Source organism: Eriocheir sinensis, unplaced genomic scaffold (assembly GCF_024679095.1).
Source record: "Eriocheir sinensis breed Jianghai 21 unplaced genomic scaffold, ASM2467909v1 Scaffold144, whole genome shotgun sequence".
Lineage (NCBI taxonomy): Eukaryota > Metazoa > Arthropoda > Malacostraca > Decapoda > Varunidae > Eriocheir > Eriocheir sinensis.
This window is the reverse complement of record NW_026110784.1, coordinates 271,387-281,840: the sequence shown is the minus strand read 5'-3', so window position 1 is coordinate 281,840 and position 10,454 is coordinate 271,387. Positions and strand designations below refer to the sequence as shown.

At 44.8% G+C, this 10,454-nt stretch overlaps 2 long non-coding RNA genes across 8 annotated transcripts; one reads left to right on the top strand and one right to left on the bottom strand.

Annotated features, from left to right (window-relative positions):
* Positions 1-3,822: 3,822 nt before the first annotated feature.
* LOC126990074 (uncharacterized) lies at positions 3,823-5,473 on the bottom strand. Of its 7 annotated transcripts, XR_007743990.1 has the most exons (3): positions 5,438-5,473; positions 4,441-4,508; positions 3,823-4,372 (listed from the first exon to the last, which is right to left on the bottom strand). It is a non-coding gene; the product is annotated as an uncharacterized LOC126990074 (long non-coding RNA). The 7 variants fall into 7 exon arrangements; XR_007743989.1 differs by lacking the exons at positions 4,441-4,508; positions 5,438-5,473 and adding an exon at positions 4,713-4,800; XR_007743987.1 differs by lacking the exons at positions 4,441-4,508; positions 5,438-5,473 and adding an exon at positions 4,577-4,656.
* A 13-nt stretch (positions 5,474-5,486) lies between these two features.
* Positions 5,487-6,207, top strand: LOC126990075 (uncharacterized). The gene is made up of 2 exons (XR_007743991.1): positions 5,487-5,603; positions 5,669-6,207. It is a non-coding gene; the product is annotated as an uncharacterized LOC126990075 (long non-coding RNA).
* Positions 6,208-10,454: the final 4,247 nt, after the last annotated feature.

Sequence of the window (10,454 nt, the reverse complement as noted above, 5' to 3'; positions counted from 1 at the left end):
AAGTATCTTGAGAGTTATTTACAAACCAGAAGTTATTGTGTGCAAATTGGAAATTGTTTTTCTTCATATGAAGCTCTGACAAGAGGAGCTCCACAAGGAAGTGTGCTGGGACCTATTTTATTTTGTATATACACGATTAGTTTATCCAGGATACTACAACAACATGGTGTAGGATTCAAGTTATTTGCTGATGACACCCAGTTCTACTTTTCCATCACTGATATTGAAAATACAAGTGCTAAGATCAATAGTGTTATTAATTCAGTCAAGGATTGGATGCATTATAAGCAATTGAAATTAAACGATGATAAGACTGAATTCATGCTTGTGGGGAAGAAGGACACTCTATGTTATTTTGGTGACGGTAACATGACTATAAGTGGTAATGAAATTCATGTTGTTGAAAGTGTTCGTGACTTGGGAGTGTTGTTGGATTACAATTTGACACTGAAATGTCAGATAAATAATGTTGTAAGGATTGCCGGATATCACCTTAGAAATATCGCTTTTATCAAGAAATACCTGGATGAAGATTCTATCAAGAAATTGTTGATCAACAATATCATATCAAGAGTGGATTATTGCAACTCAATCTACTATAACCTGCCAAAGCTCCAATTAAGGAAATTACAGATGGTCTTAAATAGAGCAGCGAGATTAATCAAAGGAACTCCACCACGAGAGAGAATTACTCCTGTTCTGATAGAACTCCACTGGTTGCCAATAAAAGCAAGGGTAGTATTTAAGTTATGTGTTTTGACACACCAAGCTTTGATTACTGTCCGTCCACCGTATTTGAGAGAATTATTACACGAAATACAGCCAGGTGAAGGCATTAACACTCGCCGAGCCACTTCTGGAATCACACTTCATGAACCACAAAAGCACTGATTTGTTCGATGTCTATTAGCTTCGCAGCATTCTCAAGCGATCTCGCGTAATCACTTAACACAAATGATGCTGAAGGTCCTGCCAGTTGCCCGCGGGTAGTGACTTAGGGAGGGGGCACACGTGGTCCGTCTGCTCACTCTGCTGGGGAGGTGACCACCAGCGGGTCTGCAGACGACGCACAAGGTGCAGAAGACGCTATTTCGTGACGTCACTGCAAAACCTCTATACTCGTAAGAACATAAGGGGCCATATTCTTAAACATTTAAGAACATAAGAACATAAGAACGCAGGAGTCTGCAAGAGGCCGGTAGGCCTGTACGAGGCAGCCCTTTGACCCTAAGCTCCGTGTATCTAACCCCACCTAATATCGCTGTCCATGAATTTATCTAGTCTATTTTGAATGTGACAATTGTATTGGCACTCATCACATGACTGCTAAGCCTATTCCACTCATCCACCACCCTGTTAGTAAACCAATTTTGCCTATGTCCCTGTTGAATCTGAATTTATCCAGTTTAAACCCGTTACTTCGTGTCCTACCCGGTTCTCTTACCAACAAAACCTTATGAATGTCTCCCTTATTAAAGCCCTTCATCCATTTATAAACCTCGATCATGTCTCCACGTACCCTTCGCCTTTCTAGAGAATGCAAGTTTAACTGTTTGAGTCTTTCCTCGTATGGCAAGTTTCTCAACCCCTGAATCATCTTAGTCATCCTCCTCTGCACCGATTCTAACATTTTGATATCCATTCTATAGTAGGGTGACCAGAACTGAACCGCATAGTCAAGATGAGGTCTAACTAATGCTAAATATAGTTTGAGGAAGACTTGGGTTCTGTTGTTGCTACGCCTTGAAATAAATCCCAGTACCCTATTAGCTCGATTTCTAGCTTGAATGCTTTGTGCCCTTGGACGGAGATCAGAGCTCACTAAGACCCCTAAATCCCTCTCGCACCCAGACCTGCTTATGAGAGTGTCATTTAAGCAATAGTTATGTGAGGGGTTGTTCCTACCTACACTTTCGAGGTAAAGATTCGTTTTAGGTCCGTGCCAGTATCTCATAATCTACTTTATGAAACATCACTATCTCTTCATATATCTTTTCTACAAACCTTCAACAGTCATGGAAACGCTTTGAAAATCCAATTCAAGGACTTTTTTTTTACTCCTGAAAATAGGGGATAATGGTGCGGAGCTTAGTTGACCCCGCAGCCTACACTACCTCACCCTCCACGTTGGGTTTCTCCTCCTCCTCCTCCTCCTCCTCCTCCTCCTTTTCCTCCCTCTCGCTAGCTCCCCTTTCTTGACCTCTACCTCGTCGTCTTTTTCCTTTGCTATTTTATCCTCCTCCTCCTCCTCACGCGTGGGTCAGTGAAATGGTATGCCTGGGAAAGGTAAACTGAGGTAACCTGCGTGTCACAATCGGTCCTGTGTCGCCGGCTGAGGGGGTCTGCTGTTACCTGCAAGGGGTCACGGGCCAAGGGGACGGAGGAGCACGCTGGGTAATGCGTAGGTTATCAGTGGTTGAATGTAGGGAAGTGAGCCAGTCATGTATTAGCACAAGTATGAAAGGGTATACATTAAGGTTAGGTTAGGAAGGTTAGGTTAGGTTAGGTGTGGATTTTATGGTTGAGGGAAGATTGTGTGCTGCTAGCGGAGACAGTAACAGGAGGAGGCAGGCAGATGTAGAAGTCACCCAACCAGCCAGGTATTAGTACAGGTGTGAAAGGGGTATACAGGAAGGTTAGGTTAGGTTAGGTGTGGGTTTTATGGGGGAGGGAAGATTTGTGCTTATCTAGGAGAGAGTAACATGAGGGAATGCAGGCAGAGGTAGAAGGAGTAAACCAACCAGAAAGGTATTAGCAAAGGTTTGACTTGATTATACAGGAAGGCTAGGTTAGGTTAGGTGTGGGTTTTATGGTTGAGGGAAGATTGTGTGCTGATAGCGGAGACAGTAACAGGAGAGGAAACAGGCAGAGGTAGAAGGAGTCACCCAACCTGTCAGGTATTAGTACAGGTGTGAATGGGGTTTAAGGGCCATATTCTTAAACGTAAACGAACATAAGAACGTAAGGAGTCTGCATGAGGCCGGTTGGTTTATACAAGGCAGCTCCTGTAAGTCTAATCCCACCTTACCTCACTATCCATGTTAGATCGTTAAGTGGTTTGTTTGTTTGTTTGTTAATGGGTAGTCAAACAGCTTTATTTCCGTTAGTTAGGTAGGTTAGTTAAGTAGATAGTTTGATAGTTAGTTAAGCAGTTAGAGTCAGTTAGTTAATTTTACTATATTCTGTATTTATTTATTTATTTGTTTATATTATTTTGTTTATTTATTTTTATTTTATTTTGTTATTTTGTTTTTCTTTTCCTTTTCTTTCTTTTTCTTTTTTCTATTTGATTTCTTTTCTTTCTTTTTCTTTCTTTTTCCTTTGTGTTTTCTTGCTGTTGGTTTTCTTTCTTTATGTTCTTTTTGGTGTTCTTTTTCCTATCATCCTTTTGTTGATGTTCGTTGGTCTGGGTGAGCCGCTTTCTCCCAGAAGAGACCCACCCATAATTTTGGAGATGTTGTTAGCTGCCGAAAGGTGGATGATGTTTGTTTTATTTTATTTTCTTGATGTCGTGTTTTTCGTTCTTTTTATTGCTTTTGTTTTCTTTTCGATGTTTTCCTGTTCTTTTCTTTTTACTTTTTTTGATGTTTTTGTTGTTTTTTTTCCCATCATCCTTTGTTGATGTTCCTTGGTCTGATGAGCCGCTTTCCTCCCAGAAGAGACCCATCCATAATTTTGGTGATGTTGTTTAAATGAAAGGTGGATGATGTTTCTTTGTATTTCTTTTCTCGATGTTGCTCATTTATTTCTGTTGCTTTTCTTTTTCGATGTTTTTTCTGTTCTTTTTCCATATTTTTTTGGTGTTCTTTTCTATATCATCCCTTGTTGATGTTCTTTGGTCTGGGTGAGCCGCTTTCTCCCCAGAAGAGACCCACCCATAATTTTGGCGATGTTAGGGCCTAAAGGTGGATGATCTTTTTGTTTCTTTTCTTGATGTTTCGTTTCTGTATTTTCCATTTTTCTGGTGTTCTTTTTTATTTTCCTTTTCTTTGGTGTTCCCATCGCGTGGATTGTCTAAGACAGTATAACGAGCACCACAAGCCCGGGTTTATTTAGAGTTTGCTCTCCTAGGCAGATTGCCTACCACGGCTGACGACCTCCACCTGCCCGGGTTTGTTTAGAGTTTGCTCTCCTAGGCAGACTGCCTACCACGGCTGACGAGCTCCACCTGCCCGGGTTTATTGTTCGGAGTTTGCTCTCCTAGGAAGATTGCCTACCACGGCTGACGACCTCCACCTGCCCGGGTTTATTGTTCGGAGTTTGCTCTCCTAGGCAGACTGCCTACCACGGCTGACGAGCTCCACCTGCCCGGGTTTATTGTTCGGAGTTTGCTCTCCTAGGCAGACTGCCTACCACGGCTGACGAGCTCCACCTGCCCGGGTTTATTGTTCGGAGTTTGCTCTCCTAGGCAGACTGCCTACCACGGCTGACGACCTCCACCTGCCCGGGTTTATTGTTCGGAGTTTGCTCTCCTAGGCAGATTGCCTACCACGGCTGACGACCTCCACCTGCCCGGGTTTGTTGTTCGGAGTTTGCTCTCCTAGGAAGATTGCCTACCACGGCTGACGAGCTCCACCTGCCCGGGTTTGTTGTTCGGAGTTTGCTCTCCTAGGAAGATTGCCTACCACGGCTGACGACCTCCACCTGCCCGGGTTTGTTGTCTCGAGTTTGCTCTCCTAGGAAGATTGCCTACCACGGCTAACGAGCTCCACCTGCCCGGGTTTGTTGTTCGGAGTTTGCTCTCCTAGGTGAATTGCCTCCCACGGCTAACGACCTCCACCTGCCCGGGTTTGTTTAGAGTTTGCTCTCCTCGGTGAAAGGCATCCCACGGCAGACGTCCTCCACCGGCCCGGGTTTGTTTAGAGTTTGCTCTCCCAGGTGAATTGCCTACCACGGCTAACGACCTCCACCTGCCCGGGTTTGTTTAGAGTTTGCTCTCCTAGGTGAATTGCCTCCCACGGCTAACGAGCTCCACCTGCCCGGGTTTGTTTAGAGTTTGCTCTCCTAGGTGAATTGCCCCCCACGGCTAACGACCTCCACCTGCCCGGGTTTATTGTTCCGAGTTTGCTCTCCTAGGTGAATTGCCTCCCACGGCTAACGACCTCCACCTGCCTGGGTTTGTTTGGAGTTTGCTCTCCCAGGTGAATTGCCTCCCACGGCTAACGACCTCCACCTGCCCGGGTTTATTGTTCGGAGTTTGCTCTCCCAGGTGAATTGCCTCCCACGGCTAACGACCTCCACCTGCCCGGGTTATTGTCTGGAGTTTGCTCTCCCAGGTGAATTGCCTACCACGGCTAACGACCTCCACCTGCCTGGGTTTGTATAGAGTTTGCTCTCCCAGGTGAATTGCCTACCACGGCTAACGACCTCCACCTGCCCGGGTTTGTATAGAGTTTGCTCTCAGAGGTGAATTGCCTCCACGGCTGACGACCTCCACCTGCCCGGGTTTATTGTTCGGAGTTTGCTCTCCTAGGTGAATTGCCTTCCACGGCTAACGACCTCCACCTGCCCGGGTTTGTATAGAGTTTGCTCTCCTAGGTGAATTGCCTCCCACGGCTAACGACCTCCACCTGCCCGGGTTTGTATAGAGTTTGCTCTCCTAGGTGAATTGCCTACCACGGCTAACGACCTCCACCTGCCCGGGTTTGTATAGAGTTTGCTCTCCTAGGTGAATTGCCTCCCACGGCTAACGACCTCCACCTGCCCGGGTTTGTATAGAGTTTGCTCTCCTAGGTGAATTGCCTCCCACGGCTAACGAGCCTCACCTGCCCGGGTTTGTATAGAGTTTGCTCTCCTAGGCAGATTGCCTACCACGGCTAACGACCTCTACCTGCCCGGGTTTGTAGCCGGAAGATCTCCGGCACCTCCATCGGGGCCCCGAGGGACGCCGAGGAGCCCTGCCTGGAGCCCTCCATTCCTGCCATGCTCGCCAGGGAGACCTTGGGCTCGCTGGCGCTCCACACCCCCGCCGAGGCGAGGATGCAAGAACTCGCTTCTTAAAACTACCAGACTGGATTATAAAATTAATCATAATTACTGTGAAGGCGCCGGTCACCGCGTTTATCGGTTCAGGGATGGAAGACCGACGGGCCTGGGAAACGCGCACAAGCATCCAAAGGAATCCTCGCGACGGCTTGCGACGCAGCATCCGTTTCCCTTTTCTTTCTCATTCCAATTTTTCTTTTTTATTATATTTTCCTTCTCTGATTGATTGATGGATTGATTTTACTTGGTAGGAAGCTGTTCACCAATTAACATCATTCAGGTGTACATTGCACCCACACACCTGCCGAGAGAAAACACCAGTGAGAGTGCTGACGCTCACGAGGACTAGAGTTTCCTAACATTCGCATCGGGGCACACTTCTCCTTAGTCGTCTGTCTCTTTATTTTTCTCTTCTCTGTTTCATTCTATTTCTCCCTTTCTTTCATCCTTGCTCTCCATCTATGAATTTATTTATTTATCTCTCTCTCTCTCTCTCTCTCTCTCTCTCTACACACACACACACACACACACACACACACACACACACACACAGACGCACACACAGCTTTCGTAGGCGTTGTGGGTATTGCCAGGGGTAGTTTAATGACCCTGGTGGTAGTCTGACCTCCTATCTGTACTATGGACCTAAAAAAACACTCATGAGAATCCGACTGATCTGCTTTGACCCCTGTGGAAAAAGTTGGTATGAGAGACAGAAGCGTCTGAGAATACCGGCCTAGGAGTTGTCATGTATAAGTCGAGTGTCCTCTTGTTTGGTTAAGGATATGCACTGTTAATTATTTATTCATTTCTTGGCATCACAGGAGGCGGCTCAAAGACAAAACAAAACACACTCACTAAAAAAACACCAACCACTTCTCCCACAATCAGAAAACACTCACCATCATGTGTTTTTCTTTTTTTTTCTCTCCCATTTATATATTTATTTTCGCATCATAGCAGGCAAACGTTAACACACAGCACACACACAAAAAACGATAACCACTTCTCCCACCATCAGAAAACAGTCACCATAATGTGCTTTTTCTATTCTTTTCTCTCCCATTTATCTGTTTATTTTCGCATCACAGGAAGCAGCTCAAAGGTAAAACAATGACACACAAAAAGTCTGTCCACCACTTCTCCTAACACAAACACACGAAAAAAATAGCTGCCATCAAGTGCTTTTTCTCTTTTTTTCTTTTCTTTCATTGATTCATTGAGTTTTCACATCATAGGAGTTTCATTTGATGTTGATGAAAGTTCAGCATGCAGCTTTTTTATTTATATTGCCATTGTGCGGAACTTATTCTATGAGTGTGTCGGAAAAAATGACTGAACGGGTAAATGCTGTGAAAGAGATGGGGAAGCAAAATGGGGTTCAATCCTTATGAGAAGAAAGTTTTATCTACGAATTATTGGGTCTGGATTAAAGTCTTCCTCCACCTCTTCCGCTGCTTCCTCCTCTTCCTCCTTTTCTTCCTCCACTTACCCTCTTCTAGGTTCTATCTGTTTCGAATACAAAATAAATCACAGTCGTTCCGTTCCACATGATGACGTCATCACACTCTCTGACTGACAAACCTAGCCAGGGCTCCATGAAAACAACAACACAACAAAAAAAAAAAAAGATGATGTGTGACGAATATAATGCAAATAAAAGGTAACGAAAAGTCCTGTACAGCACGCTTGTAAGCTCCCCAACCAAACACAAAACACGACGAAAATTCCTTGTATATTTTTTTTTTTTTTTCCTTACAGCAGAGTTGTCAGTTCAAGGGCATAAAAAAAGGTAACAAATGTGAAAAAAAAACTAAACAAGGAATTTTCGTCGTGTTTTGTGTTCGGTTGGGGAGCTTACAAACGTGCTGTACTGGACTGTAGGACTGGCCCTTAACATCAGGTTCTTTGTTTTCGCTACCTTTTATTTGCATTATATTCGTCACACATGAGTCATCCCTTTACTTTTAGTTGTTGTTGTTTTCATGAGAGCCCTGGAGCCGAGATTTAGGTCAGATGAGAGTGTGACGTCATCATGCTGTGCGTGGAACGACTGTGTATTCTTGTAGTATTTCCACGAGAAACTATATAGAGGTGTACAGATAGAACCTAGAAGAGGGTAAGTGGAGCTTACAAACGTGCTGTATGTTTAGGAAAGCGCGTCGCCTTCTGGCGACGGTTGCGGCGACGCTGCAGTCGTTGCGGCCGTGAAATAGCTCGCAAAGGGTTTAGGTCGGGGAGCATAGTTAAACTACTCCATCCGAACTTTACGACGATTAACAGGGGCTGCGCCCCTTGACCCCCCTTCTAGCCAGGACCCCCCACATGTATATGTGACTTATTTCGGCGAGGACGTATTTCGCAACACCAGCTGCAGTCGCCGCGGCTGCCGCCAGAGGAGGCGACGCGCTTTCGTAAACATTATCCCTATTTTCAATAGCAAAAAGAGTCCTTGAATTGGATTGTCAAAGCGTCGCCATGACTGTGGAAGGTTGGTAGAAAAGATATATGAAGAGATACTGATGGTTCATAAAGTAGGTAAGGAGATACTTGCACGGACCAAAAACGAATCTGAACCCATTTCGGCGCCCGAGCTCACATACTTGACACAGTCTTCGTATGAGTTTTCGGTATTTCCAGGAGTATTTTAATGGTCCTAGTAGTAGTTTGATTCTTCTTCTGTACCATGAACCTGAAAACACTCTCTTGAGAACCCAATTGATCCCCTTTTTGGCCTTTGGAAATAGTTGATGCCAATACTAACCAAGGAGTCTGCAAGAGGCCGGTGGGCGTATACAAGGCAGCTCCCGTGAACCTGACCCCACCTAACGTCACTGTTCACTCTGATCTTCATAATCTTCACCCATTACTAGTCCACTGCAGGATAGAGGCCTTTCCCAACGTCCTCCACCTCTCCTAACCCCACCTAACCTAACCTAACCCCACTCTGGCCTTCATAATCTTCAGTCATTACTAGTCCACTGCAGCATAGAGGCCTTTCCCAACGTCCTCCACCCCTCTCTGTTTGATATATTACTCCATCGTGCTTTGGCAAATACTCTTAACTTAATATAATCTTCATCTTCAGGCATTGCTAGTCTACTGCAGAACAAAGGCCTTTCCCAACGTCCTCCACCTTTCTCTGATATTATACTCCATCGTGGTTTGGCAAATACTCAAACTTAATCTAATCTTCATCTTAAGGCCTTGCTAGTCCAATACAAAACAAAGGCCTTTCTTAACGTCCTCCACCTTTCTATGTTAGGTTTCTATGTTTCTATGTTTCTATGTTAGACTTCTTCATCCTGCTCTGGCAAATGCTCTAACTTTAGGGATTGACACTGTAAACTTCATATCGTCAGTCTACGGCAGAACAGAGGTCTTTCTAGATGGTCCATCTCTATTCCTTCACCTTGCTCTGTTTGATGTTAGATTACGCCATCCTGCTCCGGCAAATGCTCGAACTTAAGTAACTGCAAACCTCTAATCTTCACCATCTTAAGCTATTACTAGTCTATTACAAAGGCCTTTCTCAATTGTCTATTCCTCTACCTTTTTTCTGTTTGATGTTAGTGTACTCCATCCTGCTCCGGCAAATGGTCCACTCTCATGTAATCTCTCCACCTGCTCGCTCTCTGCCCGCCCTGACTTGTACATGTTCTGGGTTGTCACTGTTGCGTTGGCTGTCCTCCTGATGTCAGTTCTCCGCGTGGTGTGTCCCGCCGAGTCCATTTCTCGTTCTTGTTTGTCGTTGGATTATCTTTATTTTGTGTTTGTTACCTAATCCATGATGCTCTCTCTGTCTGTCTGTCTCTCTCTCTCTCTCTCTCTTGTTTTCTTCTTTTCTTTCTTCTCCATCTCCATATCTATCTATCTATCTATATCTCAATCTCTTCTTGTTTTCTTCTTCTCTTCTCTTATCTTCTATCTCCACATCTATCTCTATCTATCTGTCTCCATGTTATACCCAGCATCTTTCTCTCCATTCTTCTCTGTGCGGTTCTTAGCTTTGTCTAAGTATTATTACGTGCGGCGCCAAGTGTCTGAGTCATGTGTTAGGGCTGGCGGGATGCAGCGAGTATACACCTTGTTCTTCAGGGGAGCGGCGTGCTGGTCAGGACTTAGTGTGTTTATTAAAAAAGCTCTTCATTTGAGGGTTGCTGTGATTTAACATAAGAACGTAAGGAGTCTGCAAGAGGCTGGTCGGCCTATACACGGCAGCTCCTGTTATCCTAACACCACCTTACCTCACTATCCATGAATTTATCCAGTCTCTTCTTGAATGTATCTATGGTATTGGCACCCACAACATAACTGTCAAGCCTGTTCCACTCATCCACCATTCTATTTGTGAACCAGTTCTTGCCAATGTCTTTGCTGAATCTGAATTTATCTAACTTGAGACCATTGATACGTGTTCTACCTGGCTCCTTTACTACCAGAACCCTGTTGACATCCCCTTTATTAAA